The 21,760-nt window shown below is 36.8% G+C and overlaps 1 long non-coding RNA gene across 1 annotated transcript; it reads right to left on the reverse strand.

The window, feature by feature from the left end:
* Nucleotides 1-648: 648 nt before the first annotated feature.
* Nucleotides 649-948, reverse strand: LOC122012876. Its single transcript, XR_006120337.1, has 2 exons — nucleotides 832-948; nucleotides 649-715 (listed from the first exon to the last, which is right to left on the reverse strand). It is a non-coding gene; the product is annotated as an uncharacterized LOC122012876 (long non-coding RNA).
* Nucleotides 949-21,760: the final 20,812 nt, after the last annotated feature.

Here is a 21,760-nt window from a genome sequence, read left to right on the forward strand (position 1 = left end):
CCGATTGCACCCATTTCAGTTTCTATGGATTCCTGGTATTGCAAGGAGTTCAAATATGCTATCCATTGTTTATTTTGACTTTTAAAAGATGTTAAAATAGCAGAAGAAAAAATCAACAAAAAGGCTCCACGTTAGGCCTGATATAGAACCATATCAAGCCCAATGTGGACCTGATATGATTTTTCCTTGAGCTTCATACAATGTTGAGAAATTAATTTGATGATAGAAAACCAAGAGTTCTGTTAGTCCTATGATTTAATTATCTTTTTCTCAAGCATGTTGTGCAAATTGATTCTCTGTTCCTCTTAACATTGTTTTATCAGTATATTGCTGATAGATCCATCTTTGGATCTTGTTTGGTCAGCAACTTTTGATGAATTTCTTGATGGATCTAGTAGGGTTGTGGCTTGAATTTGTGCCTAATTCTTTGTGTTTGTTTTCCCTTGTCACCCCATAATTGTGTAATGCCAATGGAAATGGTGTGATTGCCATAACCCACAGTCAATTTTTTTTAAAAAAAAAGATTGCATCTTCAGCAATAACTTACTGCTTCCAATAATGCTTTGACATCTGAATCAGCAACCTGGTGTCCGAGCTTGCGCAAACCATACTTTAACTCATCAAAATTTATCTGCCCTTTTTTGTTGATATTCATATTCTCAAACATTTCCTTTATGTCAGCAATCTCCTCCACAGACAAGTGTTCAGCTATCACCTGCATTAACACAGTTTTAGAATGAACATAATAATACTAGGTGTGTCTTGGAATAATCAGCTGGATAAATGTCAAGCATTCACACAGAAAGAAATCATGAAAGAAAATATTCTCACCCTAAGAGCTTTCTTTTTAAATTTATTCATCACTGAAAATTGCTGGAGTCTTGCTCGAACAGTTTCACCAAGATTTACATTGGGTGCCTTATTGGCATTCTGCAGCCAAGGATAATCTGTAATGTGAATCATGAGGGTAATGTTGAGAATACAGAAGATATGATGCAGTATTAAGGTAAAGGTATTAGCAGATATTGCAATATACTGATAAAACAATGTTCAGAGGAACAGAGAATCAATTAGCACAACATGCTTGAGAAAAAGACAATTAAATCATAGGACTAACAGAACTCTTGGTTTTCTATCATCAAATTAATTTCTCTACATTGTATGAAGCTCAAGGAAAAATCATATCAGGTCCACATTGGGCCTGATATGATTCCATATCAGGCCTAACGTGGAGCCTTTTTGTTGATTTTTTCTTCTGCTATTTTAACATCTTTTAAAAGTCAAAATAAACAATGGATAGCATATTTGAACTCCTTGCAACACCATGAATCCATAGAAACTGAAATGGGTGCAATCGGAGCTCTCTAGGTCTATCAGTGGATTTTGACCGAAACCCACTGATGGAGCTAGAGACCTCAGATTACACCCATTTCAGTTCCTGTGAATTCCTGATGTTGCAAGGAGTTTAACTATGCTATCCATTGTTTATTTTGACTTTTATAAGATGTTAAAATAGGAGAAGAAAAAATCAGCAAAAAGGCTCCACGTTAGGCCTGATATGGAATCATATCAGGCCCAACGTGGGCCTGATTTGGAATCATATCAGGCCCAACGTGGGCCTGATTTGGAATCTTTTTGCTGATTTTTTCTTCTGCTATTTTAACATCTTTTAAAAGTCAAAATAAACAATGGATAGTATATTTGAACTCCTTGCAATACCAGGAATCCATAGAAACTGAAATGGGTGCAATCGGAGCTCTCTAGGTCCATCAGTGGGTTTTGACCAAAACCCACTTATGGACCTAGAGACCTCAGATTACACTCATTTCAGTTCCTGTGGATTTCTGATGTTGCAAGGAGTTTAACTATGCTATCCATTGTTTATTTTAGCTTCTCTAAATGTTTTAAAATATTATCAAAAAAATAACTAAATCTTACATTTCGTTGATAAAGAGGTAATAGGAAAGAGAAGAGAGAGAAAAGGAAAACGACAAAAAAAAGGTTTAATTTGTCAGAAGGATAAAAAGGGAAGTGCACTTAAAAAAATGTGCCCTTTGGTAAAAATCAAAGTAACATACGTCTTTTGATAAATTTAGATATTTAAGTGCGTGATTTGATAAATTACCGATTTCTTTTCCTTCTAGCACTGCCATCAACAGTAGGGCCGACAAGCCACTCGTGGTCATCAAGTGCCTCGACGAGGAAACATACTCAGATACCTTCGTGAGTATCGATTTCTCTAAGACACAACATCAAAGTAATTAATAACTATGATTTACAAGTATCAAGCTCCAGCAACTTGCAAATCACGTCCAAGTTCTGTTTCCATCTTCACCTTGCCATCAGAAATCATTGAATGTGTAGAAAAAACACCCTGGAAGTGTTATCAGATGAATGGGTTCATGCACAGAAGGCCCCTCCTTTTACCGAACTGGTGGAAGCTCATATAATTGCACCACCTTTTCGTTGTCTTATTCTTTTTATTTCTGATTAGAGAAAAGTTAGGTCCAAGGAAAGCAGATGCAGGGCTGTCTGTCTCAGGGTCTATAATTGTCGCCTAAGCGTACGTCGACCTGCAAATATCACGAACTCCCTGGTGCAATTTCTATTTTCTCTTTTCTAAAGAAGAGTTGAGTCATTTTGTGGGTAATGTTCATCTTGCACATGTGACTCTACCTTTTTGTCTCCTTATCTCAATCCGTCCTTTTGATAGAGACGGACAGCCTCGTGAACTGAACTAAGGCAGCGAATTGTTTCGATATCGAAAGTACTCCAATATTATTCTAAGAAACATGCAGGTAGTCGTCTTACTTTTCTCAGTTACGTGTCTGTTTTCTCAGAGAAGGTGATAAGCGTACGTCCTCCTGACAAGCAGAGTTTCACATGGTAATCGAGTGACCTGCTGTAGTTATAATCTTATATAAGTAGGTCAGCTCTGCAATGAATAGTGCATGCAGTGAAATAAGATGATTTTCATCCAAATTAATGAATTATCTGTATCAGGCTTCTGGTTCGCACGCCCAAGTACTTTCTAGCGGCTGAACTAATGGGCTAGTGTCAACGGTGAAGGCCCAATGTCACAATCGCTTAGGGTTAGCATTCCCCTATGCCTAAATTTTCAATTTGATACAGAAATTGGTTTATGGTTTGACTTCAGTAAATTAGTTAGGGTGTGCTGGCTTAGTTCTTTTGTCCTCTGATGTGGCGGATACATGTGGCGCAACCCAGATTAAAAGTCAAGGCACTTGGTCAAAAGTCAAGCCAAGGTGTAAGTCAAAGAGCTCAGCTTGATTCAAAATAGACTCCAACTCAGCCTCATCCGACACTGTTTTCCGACCTCATCCGACTCAATCTCCCAGACCTCTCCAACTCGGTCTCCCATATCTCCAACTCAGTTTCCCAGACCTCTCCATCTCTGCCCCCATACCTCTCCAATTCAGTCACTAAACTCTCCAACTCAATCACTACCGACTCCTCTAGCTTGGTCTCACCCGATTTGCCCCATCGGTCACATCCGACCCCCTCATCTCCAACACTCCCGACTCCTCTAGATTGATACCTCCATATGCGAGAGGAAAACATGAATGCTGAGATAAACGGAGAACGTAGAGCGACCGGGGATATGAATGAAGGAGTGGGGTCTTACGTGGTAGTGTCATGATCAAATGTGGAGTTCATGCTCCCTCCCAAGAGAAGGTATAAAAGGAGGCCTGCTTCGGCGGGTGTAGTTACGTATACATACGCATCCAAACTCTACTTTCAAATGTTTCCTTCCAACCACCCTTCTCCTAATTTGAACATCGAAGTGGTTGTGCCAATCTCAACCTCGACCCTCATTCTAACCTCTTATTGAGTGCTACAGGAGTCTCAGGAAACTTCTTCTTCCTTGAATCACCAAGGAAACTAGGAAACTCGTCCCCCACAGTTGTTCTCTAGTGACTCATCCAGTAACGATCTCAGACGGGAACAAATTGGTGTCATTTGTGAAAAACACTTGAGCTGCGACATTGAGATGGTGAAACCCTAGAGAATTGCTGAGAATTCTAACACTGTTAGCTATAGAGCCTATGGTGAGACTATCACCATGACGAGAGAATGTTGGTGTTGAGAGCATAATATTTAATCTAGAGTTTTGATGTATGACTAAAATTAAAGTTATATTAGTTTTGATCAAATAATTTATATTAAGTGTGCAAGTGCAGGTTACTTGACAAGTGACAAATTCCTGGTTGGGAGCTAGGTAATAACCAATTCCTAGTAGAATTAGGCAACTGAAGACCTGATTGGTAGTTAGACATGAGCTAAGTCTTAGTTAAAGTGAAGAAAGAAAGTCCTAACTAGGTGCTTAGTAAATTAAGTCCAAGTAGAACCAGTTGGGAGTTGAAGGCTTGGCAGACAAAGACCAAGTGGAGTAAGATGGGAGCAGGAGCATGGTGGATAAGTCCAAGTGGAGTAAGCTGGGAGCTGAAACTTGGTAAATAAGTCCAAGTGGAATCAGTTGGAGTTGGAGTTTGGCAACTCAGTTTAGATGAGGCAGTTGGGGGCTGAACAGCTAGACCTAAAGTAATTATGAGTAACTTTACATTTTTATCCTACTTATTACATGTAACAATTATAGGGAATAGACGTTCGACAGTTTTAGATAATCGGAGGGAGTCTAGGGCAACTAAATGATAATAACTCTTGATGACGAAATTTAGAGGGTCTAGGCGACCATATCGGGTTGGGGCGATTAGAGTATATGGGCAATCATAACAGCTTCCAAGCAATCCAGAGATGGTGTTAATCAGGGTTGACTTCTCTCCAACCAGAGGGTTTAGTTAACGTTGTCTAATGAATAAAAATTTTAACCATGTTAGTACCCTTCTAGGCAATCAGAGAGGTTCCAAGAGATTGAAAAAGGGCTATAACAAGAGCTTCGAGGGAGAGCTTGAAAGTCACTTAAACACTCATTCTCTCAATTTCTTGCGCTTATGCACAAGTGCTCTCTTGCTTCTTGTACTGTGACACGATACAAATCACACTTCATTTATTGTAAATGAGCATGTTAATAATGTTAGAGTGTATACTAAAAGCCTAGCTTTTGTATAAACATTTGTTTAGAAATAAAGAATCACAATGGTTAAATATCTACATTTATTTGTTAAATGTAATTTTGTTCAATTAATTTATATAGTAGACAATATGGTGTGTGGTGTCACACACAGAAGATCATGTTGTCGGTTCTTTATAAATTATAAACAGTTGCTCGCGACTAAAATGGAAAGGAACAAACCGTTGAAGTAGTCGTAGTGTAATTAAGTATTAGTTTATCTTAACTAATAAATTATACTAATACACTCCAAGTGTATTGAGTAGGATCATTTTAGGTAAGTTTTTTTTTGTACCGACTTTATAAAAGAACTAGACCTTAGTTATTATGGAAGTGTGTGCTCTTAATCCTAATATAATAACAAACACATATATTTAGTATTTATTTCTTTGACTTATCAATGGGTGAGATTTAGCTCGATAAATCAATAACCCCGATAAGTTAGGAAATGATATTACTCATAGTGTGTGTTGTTGATTATAGAAGGAAACTGTGTCCTAGTAATTTAGGTTGAGAATGGCCCCAAGAGAAGCTCATAAGGATTGTCATGTTAAACCCTGTAGGTGGACTTAGTTCAACATGATGATAAGGTTGAGTGGTACTACTCTTGGACTAAGATATTAATTAAGTGAGTTGTTAGTAACTCATTTAATTAGTGGACATTCATTATCTTAAACACAGGGAGACTAACACACTCATAATAAGAAGGAGCCCAAAACGTAATTTGGGATTGGTGCGGTAGTTTAATAATAACTCTTTAGTGAAATGAATTATTATTGATGAAATTAAGTTGTGTGTTCGGGGCGAACACGGGAAGCTTAATTTCATCGGGAGACCAAAATCAATTTCTCCTCTCGGTCCCTATCGTAGCCTCTTGTATATAGAGATTTATACCCACCACATACCCACTCCTTACCCAACCCAAGGGGGGCGGCCAAGCTAGCTTGGAACCCAAGCTAGGGTCGGCCAAGACCAAGTGGTTGAGCCAAGTTGGTGGCCGACCAATGCTTGGAGTCCAAGCATGATGTGGCTGGCCACATCACATTAAAAGGGGTTTTATTTATAAATTTTTCTTATGTAGATTCCATGGTTTTAAAAGAGAGTTTAAAATTTAAATCTTTCCTTTTATAACTTTCTACAAAAGATTAAGTTAAGATTTGAAATCTTTCCTTATTTGTAGATTGAAAGGTAGATTTTAATTTTGAGAAAACTTTCCTTTTTTAACCATGTTCATGATTTAAAAGAGAGTTTAAAAATTAAATATTCTCTTTTATAAGTTTCTACAAAAGATTAAGAAAAGATTTGATATCTTTCCTTATTTGTAGATTGAAAGGAGGTTTTAATTTTTAGTGTAAATTGGCATCATATGCATGATATGCATGATGCATTCATTGCTTGTGTTTGCTGCATTTACTTGCTACATTTATATGGATGCATATGATTGACATGCATACAGGATTATGACACTTTCGGTCTGACGACCTGGTATCATTATACCTTGGTCCTGGTTAGTACAGTTTTCTCCTGTATTCTTCAGTTACATTTTATCTTTCTTGTATCAGGAGATTGTACGCATGATTAGTGCTAGTTGTTATATTCCTTATTTTGCATATCAGTTGTACCTGCTGAGTGTTGGACTCACACCCTCCTCCGTTGCTATTTCAGGTTGATGCTGTCAGGAGAGAGTTCCAGTCGCTAGTCCCCTGCAGACCACGAGGATATTGTTGGTCTTTTGGTTTTCTTATTTAGATTATGCTAAACTTGTTATGTTTGATGGTATGGACATTGTATGGATTTTGTGATGTCGATGGATTTTGTTTTGGATTTGCTTTTACTACATGCCTGCCTAGATGGCAGAAAAGGTAAGTTGGTTTTATCGTCGGATTTGAGCTTTACCAGTGTAGTGGAGTAGGAATATGTTTTGAGCTTTATGGGTGTAGTTGAGTAGGGTTGTTTTCGAGTCATCGTACTACTGTTCAGTTTGATTATTATTAAACTGCGTGGTTGTGTCAGCCAGAGGCTGAAATTTATATAAACTGCGTGGTTGTCTGTGTTGTTGTCTATTTATTATTGTTGTTATTCCAGCCGCATGTGGCTGAGGTATATGGTGATGTAGTAAAGTTTCAGATTGTCTGTTGTACAGGAGAGATGCTGCCGAAATTTCTTCGGACAGGGACTCCTCTGGGGCGTGACATTTAGAGATGACTTTCATTTTTGGAAATCATCCACATATTTAAAAGAAAGATTTTAATTTATAAAATTTCCTTTTACAAACCACCATGAAGGGAAAAATTATTGGAGAAATTTTTTATAAATTTCTGTAAACAAATTAGGAAGTTTTAATTCTTGTGAATTAAAACTTTCCTTGATGGAGAATTTTAAGTGGTCGGCCATATGATTTAAGAAAAGGTTTTTAATTTTAATTAATTAAATTTTCCTTTTTAAGGCAAAGGAATTAAGAAAGTTTTTATTTAAATTTCCTTATTTACCAAGGCCAAGGATTATAAAAGAGGGGGTAGAGGTCTCTTCATGTAAGCGAACTCTATTCTATTTTCTCCTCTCTTTTTCTCCTTGGGTGTGGCCGGCCCCTCCTCTTTCTCTCTTCCCCTTCTTGTGGCCGAAACCTCTTCATTGGTGGAGTTGCTTTGGTGGCCGGATCAAGCAAGGAGGAGAGAAAGGAAGCCTTGTTTCTAACATCCCTTGGAGCATTGGTGGTGGCCGAACCTCTTCATCTTTGGAGGAGCTCTTGGTGGCCGAAACCTAGAAGGAAGAAGAAGGAGTTTTGGTGGTCCTCATCTTGGTAGATCGTTGCCCATATAATGTCCGGGATAAGAAGAGGAATACGGTAGAAGATCAAGAGGTCGTTGCAATAAGGAAGGTATAATTAGTAATTAATTTCCACATCATACTAGTTATTTTTCTTTGTATGAATTCCAAACACAAGAGGTATTAGATCTAGTTTTTTGAATTTATTTTTCGAGTTTGTGTTTTCTTTGTTTTTCGAATTTGTGATTCGATTGTTCTTTTTTGTTAACCTAGAGTTATTTAAGAAAATTAGATATTAGCTTTCCTTAAAAGGCTTTGTCTAGGAGATGGTGGTTACTCCCATATCCAAGAAGGCCATGTGCCTCGCCATGTAGTCCTGGAAGCCAATTTTAAAAATTAATATTTAATGGAATTAATAACATAGGTGGATTTGGATCAATAGTGTTAAGTTCCGCTTGCGATCCAAATCTAAACCATTAAGAACATATAAGTTAAATTTGGAATCAACGATGCTAAGTTTCGTCTGCGATTCCTAATTTAACTTCTAAAGAACACAATAGGTTGTTTAGGAAAGGTTCGACACTTGTACAAAATTTTTATACAGGGGAACCGATATGATCTTCCTAGGACCAACCAACAATTGGTATCAGAGCTAGGGTTTGCCTCTGTGTGTTTGGTTTTCAAATTAGGTTATGCACATGTCATACATAATTTAGGCAGGATAATAGTAGGATGTGCTAACTTTGTGGTTGCAGGCTCCAACTATTATGACTTATAGATGTTATGTGTGATTGGACCCTTGGACATGTCAAGGGCATTATTTTTGTGTGTGCATGATTGTATGTAACTAATACATCAGGAGCTGTATTAGCCTTAGGATTTTAGAATTTTATTTTCGATCTAGATTACATGTACATTCCTTCGTGGAATATAGGATCGATATATGTAAAATTCTATTTTTGTCGCGGATCGAATGCTTGCGAGACGTGGTACTTTTAGAGCACCAGAGGCACACACTACAAGAAAAAAGCTAATAGACAACGCTTTTAAAACGTTATCTTTGTGCCTGAAAAAGTGTTGTTAAAGGCAGTGTTGTTAAAAGTCTGCTCAACAACAATGCTTTTAAAGCGTTGTCGTTTGTAGCAAAGACAACGCTTTAAAAGCATTGTGTATTTTTTGCAAAAACATTATCTTTGCAACGCTTTAAAAGCGTTGTTATTTTTGGCAAAGACAACACTTGTGCAACGCTTTAAAAGCGTTATCTTTTTAAAATAAAAATAATAAAAAAAATCTATTTACAAAATCTTTTTTTTATATTTACAAAACTATTAATTTTCTTTTACCATATCTAGATTTGAATTTGACATATAAAATAACATTAATTAGCTCAGCTAATGATTTCAAACTCGTACCAAAATAATAGAATTCAATTACAAAGTATTAGTATTTACAGGAGAATTCAACTATACACAAAGACTAAATAGTTCTGTTTCAAAGTAGATAGTGACATTCGAATTTAAAATAAAAAAAAAATACAAAATAGCTAGTCGGCCTCGAAGACAACGATCTGCATGCTTACTTCTACTAGATATATTGATCAAAAAGGATTGTCAGCTTGAGACTGGGACAAAGCACCTACCACTGTGTATCTGCCACAGAAAACAATACCATCAGTATTATACAAAAGAAATTTTCACTATTAAAGTTGAAAACAAGGGAAACATGTAAAAACCCTAAAAGTAGGGTAGTCTTTTGATGTCATCTTTGGTCAAGTAAAGCAACCTAAAATTTTACAAGTAACAGAACATTATTTCCATTTGTAGATGTTAGCAACATATGTGGGAAAATGCAAGAAAAAAATAACATACTTTTGATTACTTTCTTCTTCAGTGGACACACTCATGCTTTCTTGAATTTTGCTATAAAAACTAAAACATTTCAGCACATTATGCATATTGTAGCATGTTAGGCATTAGTAGATAGAAGCTACATTTAGTATTGGAATGTGTGCAAGGGTGACACTGAAGCACGCCAAAAGTGTGCCTTTCAATCTGTAAAAGAAGTTCCAAGTTGTTAAAAACCAATTTAACAACCAAATACATATACTTCAGTTTAGTTGTTTACCTTTAGAGTCAATTTACAAAGACGTGATTCCACCCAACCTTTCTAGTTCCAAAGGTCCAAATCATTTTCAGCAGTCATATCAATCTCCAGATAATTTTTGTAGGTTTCAAAAAAGGGATAAGGCTCAAACAGACAATCCCGTCAGTTTTGCTAGCCTCCATTGCCTAACACATTGTCCACCATAAGACACTTTGAAGATAGATAAAACTTGTCAACAAGATTGGAGCAAACAAAATAAAATGTATAGAATTTATGAGATCACACAAAAGTACAAATTGGGTAACTAAAAAGAAGGTATACATGTTTGCTATTATACATATTTGTTTTAGGGTTCATGATTTCTAAAATTCAGGGGACTGTGGCAAAGTGGCACTTGAATATTTGGCACCAAGTGTAAAATTTGTTCAGTGTTTCTACAGTGATTCAAACTGTGAACAGTCTGCTCATCAACATTTTGTAATATTGAGTCATGTGAGATATCTAGGTCTTGAAAGGCAATAGATATGAGAAATTATAAACAACTGAGAATATCGCAATGCTACAAAAGCACATTGAATCAGATTTAGTAATTCCAGAAAAAAGAGGATATGAAGACAAGCTTTCTCAACCACCAAAGGAAAAGTTTGACACCATAAAACAGAATCTTCTTCACACATTAAAAAAAGAGTAGTTTGAAGAAAAAAAAGATAACTTACTTCAGGAATGACCCAAAGTGATAGTTTAGCATATAGAAGATATATGGAAACTCCATTGAGCTTAAACTTCATTACAGGGACATAAGCATATGGAATAGGGTGCAATTCTGTTACTTCTGCCACTAATTTTTGCATGATTAGTGAGATTGTTTTCATGATTAGTGGTAAATGGCAAATTGGAGACAGAGAACTGATTCAAGATTCTCTATCATTTTCATTGACCATTTTATAAGACATAGAGATTGCTACTCAAGCATTGCAGCAAAATATTAAGCTAACTCATGCGAAATAGTACCCTTGGAGTTAATTTGTTTCTGTTTAGCACATGGAAATAAACTAAAGAATTCCAAAAGGCCACTTTGAAAAATTCATCTATAAATAAGTATTTTTTTAATTGAATTAAAAAAAATATGATATCGATAGGACTTATGGACTAGTTCAGCAGGGGATTAGGATTTAGGTCCAATTGAAAAACTTGATGGGGTATGGCTGAGTCACTTGACAATGACTAGATTTATTACGCTTTGCCACCTAACTAACAAAACTCTTTATATTGAATTTAAGCTACTCATAAATAAACTAATTAATGGTCAATCAATGATCCAATAAATATTGATTTATTGAGTTAGTAGTCATCAGATTGGTGGCTGTACCTGGCATTGAGAAAATCATTGTTGAACAACACATTGCATCTTGAGAAACAAATTGTAAATTTGCAAGCAAGCAAGCAGTCGACCAAAAGAAGCTGTCACAAACAAACAAACAAAACAAAATTTCTGTCATCTTGAGAATGTGTCATATTAGATCACTACAAAGTCCATCTTAATTCGATAAAAGATGAGTTGTATAAAATTGCAAGTCCAATGAATGTATCAAAAACTATAGCATTATTGAACTACATAAGTTTGCCTAACAGCCTAATAAAATAATGCAACTTCCATAAACATCTCTTGGCTCTTGTTAATCCCATGGTCTAAGCAGATTTTCACATATAATCATACCCTTACAGGAATGATTCCTTTGCATCCACATCACAATTGAACACTCTTATATGGAGGATAAAAGAGAAGAGACGTGAATTTATGGATAGTGAATGCTTTAGTAGGTGTAATTGCTAAAGCAATTGCGGTTCATGAACTCATTTCATAATATCAAATAATTCATGCTGCATGGCACCATCATAATTCATGCTGCATGATCCATGTTTGATGATTAATATTTTGATGCTCTCAATTCAACTACATTAAGAAAGCCCATGAGTCAATTTGGAGTGCAAGTCTGCATACACATATAAGACAAATATTTAGCAAAACGTAATAGATACTTCTACATTTCATCATGACCCAATAAGCACTCAATAAGAGCAGGTTGAGGAATTAGAGAAATTTCCTATCGGCCTTATTTCAACCCTAGACAATTTATCATAATTTTATAAAAGATCTAGAGACACATTTACTTCACCATTCATTAGTGAATTGAGGGAAACATTGATATTTCCTGTTGTTTTCCTTGGCAGCGTCAACCTTTACAAACTCAACCAAATTATGACTTTAGTTATATTAAAAGTAAGACAAGGAAAAAATTGTGAATCAAAGATACTACGTAGCACATTCAAAATTGGCAATACCATGGATCCTAAAGATAGAATGAAAGCTGCCATAGAAATTTGTCCATCGCGAGCAGCAGGCGGCAACACTTGCGAGCGGCAGGCAGCAACGCACACGCGACTGCAAGTGGCATGCAACAACACTCGTGAACCCGAGAACTGTAGAGCTCGTGAGGATGCCAGCTTCTGAGGCTGCGATGGCATCGTTGGCGAGAAAATTTCAGGCAATTGGAAAATGAGATTAGGGTTCTCTCGATGGTGGCACCAATGAGAATGATGGAACCATCTTCGATGCCGGGGAGGAAGGAGTCTTGCTGGAACTTGGAGAACCGGTGGATCTCATCGACAAAGAGTATAGTGCGACAACCATAGGATCAGGTACGGTCGGCACTGTCGATAGCCTCACGAAGCTCTCATATGCCAGAGGAAACGACGAGAGGGTGACGAAGAAGGCGTATAGAGAGGCGGGGAGAGTGAGGAGAGGGCGCGAGCAATAGTGATCTTCCCAAATCCATGCGAACCCTAGAGAAGATCTCGTCACAAAGTTGGACGGAGAAGGCGTGAGATGAGTTTCGGGTGATAAGGGTTCGGGAGATAGGTGGGTGCTAAAGTTTTTCTACTCCTTACTTGATCCAACGGTTTATATTAATCTAGATTTAGACGAAAACTTAACAATAGACAACACTTTTTAAAAATTATTGTCGTAGACATTACAAAAAAGGCTAATAGACAACGCTTTTTACAAAGCGTTGTCTTTGACCCATAAAAGTCACTAATAGACAACGGTTTTTAGAAAAGCGTTGTTTATTAATAAGAAAATAATGAAATAGACAATGCTTTTCACTAAAAGCGTTGTTAAAAAAAAAGACAACGCTTTTTAAAAAAAGCGTTGTCATTTAAGTGTTGTAGAATCTTAATTTTCTTGCAGTGGCAGCGGAATAACAAGCAAGATAGATGCGACGACTCGACCCGGTGGTGGTGGCTAAAGAAGGCAGTAGCTAGGGTTGGAGCACACAGAGAATAGTGACAAAAAAAGGTTATAATAGTTGGAAAAATAATTTTCATATTTATTACTTTTATTTACTGTGATGTGTGTGTATGCATCTGATGTATGCTAGGATAGTTTAAAATTCCTCACTTTAAATAACTAAGTGGGAGAGGGATTTATTTTAATAAATTCCACGGTCTCAATTACTGGTTTGTAAGTGATGCAAATAAATTTGCGCGTTGGCTTTGTGTGCCTTCCTTCATATCGGATGAGTTTGTTTGCGGATCACTAGATCAAACTTTCATTTTAGATGACTATAGAAAATTAATTAAGAGCGTGTGATCTTCCCCATCGGAAGGGGCACAATCTTATTAATGGACTTAGTGTCAAGTAATGGTATATACTTAGGCACATCTAATAGTATCCTCCCTATCGGAGTCACTACTATTATTTGTGTGACCGAAAAAAACCAACTATTAATTTGTCAAAAAGACAAGTTGACAAGATAATAAAATTAAAACCCCCTCTTACAAATGTCGAGTTTTTGTATACGTCCACACTATCGTGGCATACAAAATTCATGGTGTATGAGGTAATTTTATTTGTCAGGTTGACAAGAAAATAAAATTAATGGGAAAAACTCCTCTTACAAATGTTTGGTTTTGTATACATCCACACTATCATGACATACAAAATTCACGGTGTTTGAGGTAATTTTTTTGTCATAAAGACTTATTGACAAGATAATTAATGGGTAAAACCCTCCTCTTACAAATGTTTGAATTTGTATACGTCCACACTATCGTGGCATGCAAAATTCACGGTGTTTGAGGTGTTGGTGAATTTAAATGATATTGTTTTGAGGAATCAATATTATTTCAAATTCAAAGTTTTTGACCAAATATTTGATAGACCAACTATTAATTTTATTTGTCAAAAAGTAAGGATGACGAGATAATAAAATTAATGGATAAAATCTCCTCTTTGATTTTGTATACGTCCACACTATCGTAGCATACAAAATTCATGGGTATTTTAAGGTGTTGGTTTTGACCAAATATTTTTGTGATTCTTAGGATTTAAAATGTTTGTCAATCCCCTAGTTGTTATACTATAGAATAGACTTAGTAGTCCCAATTGTAATGGTTGGAAATAGGACTTGGACATTTAGGTAGACTGTCATCTTAGAACTAAGAACAAAATAGGTGTATTTCATTCATTAGTTAATACATGATTAGTGGTGTTATCTACCGGTACCTGGTGTGTAGATACGGGAGCCACTGATCATGTCTGCAATTCATTGCAGAGGTTCTAGGAAACCCGATAACTGTATGAAGGGGAAGTCACCGTCTACACGGACACTGCTGTAAAAGTGGTAACTGTTGCAGTGGGAGATGCTTATCATATGATAGAAATAAAATATGAATTTTTAGAAATTGTCTTTACGTACTAAGTTTAGAAAGGACCTGATTGTAGTTTCTAAACTATTAAAGAATAGATATTGTGTCTATTTTAATAACAAAGTTGTTATCAAGAAAATAGGAAAGATATCTGTTCTAGTACGTTGGTTGACAATTTATAAATCCAATAACTCCTACAATGCAATAAATGGAAATTAGTAACACATCTTCTAACTTTAATAAGAGAAAGCAACCTTCGAAAATGAACGAATCACATCCTTGGCAATCTAAGGCTAGGTTATATTAACTTGAGTAGGATTCAAAGGATAAAAACCAATGAACTGTTGGGTTCATTGGTAGTGGAAATCTTTCCAATCCTGCGGGTCTTACTTGGAAGAAAAAATAACCAAGAAGCTTTTAAGTCTAAGGGGTATAGAGCCAAGAATGTATTGGAATTGGTTCATTCTGATTTATGTGGTCCTATGATTATCCAGACAAGAGGTAGGTTTGAATATTTCGTCTATTTTATAGACAACTATTCGAGATATATATACATTTACTTGATGCGCCGCAAGACTAAGTGCTTTGATTAGTTCAAAGAGTACAAGGCTGATGCGGAGAAACGTCAAAGTATCAAGTCACTATGGTAAGATCGTAGTGGCGAGTACCTCTTGGGAGAATTTAGGAGTCACTTATCAGAAGTAGGGATTCAATTCCAACTAACTGCACCTGGTACACCCCAACAGAATGGTGTAGTAGAAAGAAGGTATAGGACTCTTATGGAAAATATTAGATCAATGATGAGTTATTCAAAATTACCAAATTCGTTTTAAGGATATACTCTGGAAACGGAAGTGAATGTAGTACCTTCTAAGTTAGAACTCTCTACTCCCATAGAATTACAGAATAGGCGTAAGCCTAATCTGAAGCATATTCGGATTTGGGGTAGGCCAGCACATGTGATGAAGAGAGACACTGAGAAGTTGGAAAGGAGGTTTATAGTCCTTAAAATCAGAAGGTCATTGTTAGCACCAATGCCCAATTTTTAAGAGGACTATGTAATGAACCAAAGCCCATAAGTAAAATTGTTCTTAAAAGAAAAAGGACACGTCTAATCTAATACCAACTATACAAGATGTAATACTACAAGAAACTGCAACACGTGTCACAAATGATGCACAATTGCAGACAGTGCCTCGTCGTAGTGGGAGGGTTGTTAGGCAACCTGAAAGATTCATGTTTTGGGAGAGTCTTTGGACCAGAACCCTGGTGAACATGAACCTGATCCATGGACATATGACGAAGCGCTCCAAGATAAAGATGTAGCATCTTGGCAAAGAGCAATGAATAAAGAATTAGAATATATGTATTCTAATAAAGTCTAGGAGCTTGATAAATCACCAAATTGTGTAAAAGCCATTAGGTCTACAATAGAAAAGGAATGACAGATGGGAAGGTGTATACTTTCAAAGCAAGGCTTGTTGAAAAAGGGAAACCTTTTACCGGTAGTCATGCTAAAGTCTATCCGGATTCTTTTATCTATTTGGCAAGTGGATGTCAAGACAACTTTCCTTAATGGAAGTCTTGGAGAAAGCATCCATAAAAGCAACCAGTGGGGTTTATTACAAAAGGCAAAGAACATCTTGTGTGCAAGCTCAAATCAGTCTATGGACTGAAGCAAAGCTTCAAGGTCTTGGACAACTATGTGAAAATCGACAATAGACTTCGGATATTATCCGAAGTAATAGGCAGATAATTACCGAAGTAGACGCACGTGAAGTAAAAAGGTCAATTTTTTACTTCACCACACTTTCACCGAAGTCTATCACCAATCCAAAACCGGTTCAAAATTGGACCGTTTTCGAAGTAAAAAAACTCTATTACTTCATCGAGACCAGTAAAATGACCGAAGTAGTTGATGTTATATTACTTCATAGGTTTCGTTGTTTGATGAAGTAAAATAGGTATATAACTTCACAAATTTTGAATTCTAGTGTAGTAAAAGTTTAGTTTTACTTCTGCATAATTTGTCTTGGTTGAAGTATTTATTATTGTATTACTTTATCGTAATATAGCAGTAATAGAGTATATTTTACTACAACAACAAAATCAATGTAGCGAAGTAATTTATACGAACTACTTCATAAATTTGATCAGTAGTGAAGTAAATAGTTTTTTTAACTACACCACTATTTAAATTTAGTGAAGTCTTGTTTGTCGTATTACTTCATCATTTATTTATAGTATCAAAGTAATTGATCATATTTTACTGCAATACAATTTTAATTGATAAAAATTTAGATTATAATATTTTACTACAACATAATATTTTTGCCACCAAAATTAAATAAATATATCACAAATATGTATCAAATACAATCCAAAAGTGTATTCATAAAAGACATGTTTAACTATAACCCAAAAACTTTTGTATCCAAAAATCTCTAAATACATGTCTAAAGTTTATATCATAGCCTACACTTAGGCACCTACATAGAAATAGACGAATTCGCTCCATTCACTTCTGACTTCATCATACTGAGATTGATTGTAATATTGTTTATTTTTTGATGCTGCAAACTGAAACATTAATAGAAGTTTGAGGATCAATAAAAAATGACTTAATATTTTATAAAGAAAATATTTCATAAAGAAGAAATTCACCTTTCTCTCCAATTGTAGATCTTCATCCAAGACTATCTCTTTCATGTACTGCATCACACAATATTCACATTGAACACCACTATTTTGTTTAAGATTACCCTAATGAAATTGAAAATGTCATGCAAGAAGTCACAATCCAAATAATAAAAATTATTAATTGTTGTCTAAATACATGGTCACAATACATACTATCAATTGTTTAAAACCTGGTCCTTTTGAAATACCCCTTGATGCATTGTATATCTTGACCCCACTACATTGTAAACAATAGAAAATTATTTTTACAACCTATAATGAATTGAATGCATTCCAAATCAGTATAATCTACTACTTAGTTTGTCACAATAGTTTGCCAAGCATAGTCTCGGTTCCTGTTACTTAAAGAGTCCAATAAATATATCATATTCTTATCTTCATTAATTATAGTCAAGATCCAATGGTACATGTACAAATGAAAATATAACATTGACTAGCATGTAGTAGGAATATATATGGAAAACAAGTCCAAACACTTGAGAAATTGGAGGATGACAAGAAGATTCTATACCACTTGAGAAATTAGAGGAAGATATTTATAATTCTGTTATAAGGAATATTCTCAAGGAAAAAAAACATTTAAGTAGGGATGATATGGTTAACTCAAGGGGAGATAGAGTAGCTGAGTTTTTTATGCTTGGGGACCTCTTGAGAGAGTCAAAGCAGAATGATTCTTCCATTAGCTTCGGATGCCTTGCAAATTCATGTGCATTGGCTTTGTTGAATTAACAAAACACTCATATGCATAGCTTAACATATTAAAACATAACAACTTAACAATCTATTGACTGCATTGGTATGTCCGTTGAAAACGAACATTGATAAAAATATACAATAATACAATCCTTAACTATAAAGACTTGTAAGCAAACAAACTATATTCCAAAGAATTACAAATGTAAACGAGCAAATAAAGTCTGTTCAATTTGTAAATACTTGGAACCATGACCTTAATAAAGAATTACTTGTAAGAAAACAAATTAATATTGCAGGTGTCAGCATACTTGGAGGTGTAAGCATATGTTGTTGTAAGATATACTTGTTGAAAACGTGTAAGCAAACAAACCTTAATATTGCAGGTGTAAGCAAACAAACTGTAACACCCGAAAATTCTCAAAATAATTATTAGAAATATCCTAGTATTTTTCTGGAATTTTAGGATATTTTTACAGAATTTTTAGAGTAGCGGAGGTAGAAAAAATAAATGGAATCGTAAAATAGCCTACGCAGGAATTGAACCCGAGACCTATTGGATCCTACGACTTATAGCGGACTCCAGTAACCAAGTGAACCCAGCAGGGCCGTGCTGAAAGAAAAGGGAGGCAATTAAATTTATATTAGAGTTGGGCAAAATTAACCACTTAATATAAATAGGGAATTAATAAGTGAAGAGTTATTTTTAACGTAACTTTCCTCACCCTCACCCTAGCCACGCCGCCCCCTTCTCCCCTTCTTCTCTCGACGCCAACCACAAGCACACTTAGGGTTTTATCCCTAGGGCCATAGGGGTACTTTTCGGCGACGACTCCGACACGAGGACGCTCCCCTCCGCGAGAGGAACGCATAGACGCGAGAAGATCGTCGAAGAGATCTCTCCTCCGGAAAACCTAGCGATTAGATTTGTAAGAAAATCTGAACAGGAGGTAAGAAACCCCTCACCTGCAGTATAAGTAGCTATTTGTATGATTTTTATGCATTAGTTTAGTCGTATGCAAATTTTGGCACATAGGGTGTGCACTAGCGCACACCAAGTGCTCGATAGCATGTTTAGCACAGTCAAATGCAATGTAGGCATTTTAATAGCTTAGCTAAAATGCAATAGAAGCATTTTACAGCATAATTGAGTCTTTCTACCGCTTCTATAGGACTAGATGTCCAATGGGTGGGCTCCCACAGTCGCCTCTAGGTCCAGACAACCTAGCTCTAGGTTCAGATAACCTAGAAAGAGCAAGACAAGCAATAATTAGCTATGTTCAGTATTTTACTTTCTCAGTGGCACTGTACTGGATTAGATATCCATTGGGTTGGGCTCCCACAGTCGTCTCTAGGTTCAGCTAACCTAGTAACCCTACTAAATTCGGGACATGCAAACCCGGGTCTAGTTAGGGATGCGCGCATAGCACGTACAGTTGCCGGGCCCAAACAGTAGCATGATTATTATTTTAATCTATTTATAAAAATAGTTTTCAAAACTTCACAAATAGTTATGTGGATTCAGTACAACTTTAGCATTAGTTTAGAATGAGCCCAGTTCAGTTTTTTGTATCAGTTTAGTTTTCTGTTGATACAACATGTAGTTTATGATTAGTCTTATTGCCATGATCAGTTTCTTGGTCCTATGTGTTATATGTCATGCCATGCTTAGCATTTTCAGTATGTATTTCAAATAGCATGTTTTAAAGCATAAATTGCATCGTGTGCATGTTTTGTGAGGTAGATGGTTTCTTACTAAGCGTAAAGCTTACAGATACTTCTTTCCTTATACTGTAGATAAAGGTAAAGGGAAGATGGATTAGCGGAGGCTGGAGGTCAATGCGATGAAGATGTGTGTGGAAGGAACCTAGAATAAAAGATCTTGGAGAAATTAGCAAACTAAGACTTTAGTTTTTATATAATGTTAGTTCCTGCATTTCTAGTCATTTCAATGCCTTGAATCATGAAAGACTTGCTTAGATTGTTAGTACTTATGCTCATAATCCTAGTTATGTGATGTTAGAATGTTTCCCAGTTGTTTTAGAACTTGTATATGTGATTGAGGCACGAAATAGTGCTGAAATCAGACTTCTGGTATGAAATCAGAAACCCCAATCGATCGGCTGATCAATTGGAGGCTTCTCAATCGATCGGCCGATCGATTGAGAAGTTCGTACCAGGAACAGTAAGCTCCTAGATCGATCAGCCGATCGATCCGGATGCCTTCTGTCGCGAACAGAAAGCCCTGGGATCGATCACTGGATCGATTAGCCAGTCTGGATCGATCAGCCGACCGATCTAGAATATTGCCCGAGCACAGTAGCGTGCTAGATCGATCACTGGATCGATCCAACCTAAGTTCCGCATACAGTAGCATGCTGGGTCGATCACTGGATCGATTAGACCATTCCAATCGATCCATGGATCGATTTGGAGGCCTGACAACAGCCGAAAGACCCTTAGTTCAGTTCCTTGACCATGGGGGATGTAAAATATGTCATGAATAGTTTAGATTACACCCCTTAGCACATATAGAATAAAGAAATGATAAGAGCTTAGCAAAGTTTTAATTAGTACAGCTTCCGCATCTAGATTTAGTGATGGTCATGGATGTAGTTTAGCACAGCATAATGTGACGGTCCGACCTTACAGCGTAGTTAGTAGAAGGCGGGTCGTTACAGAGTGGTATCAGGACAGAAAGTTCCATACTTTCTTCACAAACATCAACATTGAACCTGCAGCTTCCAAGTAAGAATACCTCTCACTTTGTATGTTATTGCTTTCATGTTTGTAGATAACCAAAGTATGCTTATCTGTGATAGTAAATGACATGATAGTATTAGCTATGTGAATGTGATAATTTAGTTATGTATGTCCTTTGTTCCTTTAGAAATGGCACGAGGACGCCCAGCTAGAAAGGCACCAGCTACTGAGCCCCAGCATGAGGCAGGCAGTTCAGTGCCTCCTCTAGACCTTACAGCATTAGTGGCTTAGTTACAGCAGTAGCTAGCTGAACAGCAACAGGAGATAGCCACCTTAAAGGCTAATCAGCAGAATACTCCCACAGTCACCCCGGAACCAAACTTAGCAACGCCAGTAGTCTTAGAGGTTCCACCAGTCCAGCCTACAACACCAGTAGCCCCAGCAACAGAGACAAGAAGAGAAGCCTATCTGATCCAGTGGCAGAGAGTCAAGCTAGAGAATTTCTCAGGCATCAGTGAACCATGGGATGCACAGGCCTGGTTCAAAACACTGGAGAGTACGATGGAACTTCTAGACTGGCCAGAACACGAGAAGGTGAAATGTGCCTCCTTCTGCTTGACAGGAGATGCACGCATGTGGTGGGAGAGAATTAGAGCGAAGCGCCCAGTAAACCAGATGACATGGGTTGACTTCGAGAAAGAATTCTTCGAGGAGTTCTTTCACATGCGGGTCACAAACCGCCACTACGACGAGTTCACTGAGTTTCGCTAGGGCAACCTTTCAGTGGAGGAAGCCGTGAAGAAATTCAACAGATTGGCTCGTCTATGCCATGAACTAGTCAGCACAGAAAAAGAACGAGTCCGGTTGATGATCAAGATGCTGAGGCCGGAGATAGCGATGAACGTGGCTGGCGGCGTTCATAGGCCGCAAACCACCGAAGAACTAGTCAGCAGTGCTCTGACCACCGAGCACTACCAGAACAATATCAAGCAG

The sequence above is a fragment of the Zingiber officinale genome, chromosome 1A (genome assembly GCF_018446385.1).
Source record: "Zingiber officinale cultivar Zhangliang chromosome 1A, Zo_v1.1, whole genome shotgun sequence".
NCBI lineage: Eukaryota > Viridiplantae > Streptophyta > Magnoliopsida > Zingiberales > Zingiberaceae > Zingiber > Zingiber officinale.